This window comes from Corvus brachyrhynchos, unplaced genomic scaffold (genome assembly GCF_000691975.1).
Source record: "Corvus brachyrhynchos isolate BGI_N302 unplaced genomic scaffold, ASM69197v1 scaffold5, whole genome shotgun sequence".
NCBI lineage: Eukaryota > Metazoa > Chordata > Aves > Passeriformes > Corvidae > Corvus > Corvus brachyrhynchos.
This window is the reverse complement of record NW_008238321.1, coordinates 9,891,649-9,893,459: the sequence shown is the minus strand read 5'-3', so window position 1 is coordinate 9,893,459 and position 1,811 is coordinate 9,891,649.

Below are 1,811 nucleotides of genomic sequence, written 5' to 3'. Positions count from 1 at the left end.
CCCTGTCCTAGCCCTGTCCCCTCACTCCGGTTCGGTCCCCCCCTTCTATCTCTGTCCTTGTCCCCTCTGTGTCCCTGTCCCCCGCTCTATCCCTGTTGCCCTCTCTGTCTCTGTCCCCGTCTCTTTCCCACGCTCTGTCCATGTCCCTCCGCTCTATCCCATTCCCCGGCTCTGTCCCTCGGCTCTGTCCGTGTCCCGGTGTCTGTCCGTGTCCCGCTGTCTGTCCCTGTCCCCGCTCTATCTCTGTCCCCCTCCCTCTCTCTCTCTGTCCCTGTCCCTGTCTCTTAACCACGTTCTGTCCATGCCCCTCGGCTCTGTCCCTGTCCCGGTGTCTGTCCGTGTCCCGGTCTCTCTCCGCGTGTGTGCGGGAGCCCGCCAGCCCTGCTGTACACCCACAGCTCGGGAAGGGCAGCGCACCAGCTCTGTCCGTGGGTATTTAGAGCAAAGCCATCACACCCAGAAGCACCTCTATGGAAGGCCATGAGGAGTGTGGTCACAGCTGGGACTCAGCCATAGACCAGCACGTGCTGTCAAGAATACTCCGATGCACGCTTGTATTCCTTCTGTTCCCAGGAAATTCACATCCGTGGTTCCCATAGATTAAAGGGTGAAACGGGACTCAGAAAGATCACAGTCAAGCTAGGAGAAGCATAACAAGAGAATAAACTCTGCTGGTAAACACAGGGCTATTTTAAAAGAATAATTTGAATTAGTTCTGTAGTTTATTGCACTTCAGATTCGGTGTGATCACTCAAGAAAAGCGCCCTGAGAATCCTTTTGGTTTGATGTGTGTTCCTTGCAGTCACCAGAATAGAGAACAAAAACATGAGGTTGTGTAAAGTACATGTAAGCACAATATGAACACAATGTATATACACATTAGCTAACATAAATAAACTCTAAAAAGTATATAACGCTGTTACAGAAACTGGCGACTTCCTGCCCGTGCTGTTTGATCCCTCCAGAGAAAAAGCAGCAGGGGAAGTGATACAGGTGAAAGTGGCCGGGCACGGAGCCTCCGGCGCTGCTGCCTTCCCGTTCCCCTCAGCCCTCCCACCACCCGCGGGCTTTTCCCAGCTTTGCACCGCTCGTTCCCCCCCGCCTCCCCGCGCGCGGCCGAGGGGCCCGGGACGCGGCGGAGGCGGCTGTCACCCCGCTCCGCCCTCGTCCCCTGTCCTAGCCCTGTCCCCTCACTCCGGTTCGGTCCCCCCCTTCTATCTCTGTCCTTGTCCCCTCTGTGTCCCTGTCCCCCGCTCTATCCCTGTTGCCCTCTCTGTCTCTGTCCCCGTCTCTTTCCCACGCTCTGTCCATGTCCCTCCGCTCTATCCCATTCCCCGGCTCTGTCCCTCGGCTCTGTCCGTGTCCCGGTGTCTGTCCGTGTCCCGCTGTCTGTCCCTGTCCCCGCTCTATCTCTGTCCCCCTCCCTCTCTCTCTCTGTCCCTGTCCCTGTCTCTTAACCACGTTCTGTCCATGCCCCTCGGCTCTGTCCCTGTCCCGGTGTCTGTCCGTGTCCCGGTCTCTCTCCGTGTCCCGGTGTCTGTCCCTGTCCCGGTCTCCGTCCCTCGGCTCTGTTCCTGTCCCGGTGTCTGTCTCTGTTCCCCTCTCTCCCTGTCCCGATGTCTGTCCCTGTCCCGGTGTCTGTCCGTGTCCCCGTGTCTGTCCGTATCCCTGTCCCAGTGTCTGTCCCTGTCCCGGTCTCTATCCGTGTCCCGGTGTCTGTCCCTGTCCCGGTGTCTGTCCGTGTCCCTGTCCCGGTGTCTGTCCCTGTTCCCCTCTCTGTCCCTGTTCCCCTCTCTGTCCCTGTCCCGGGG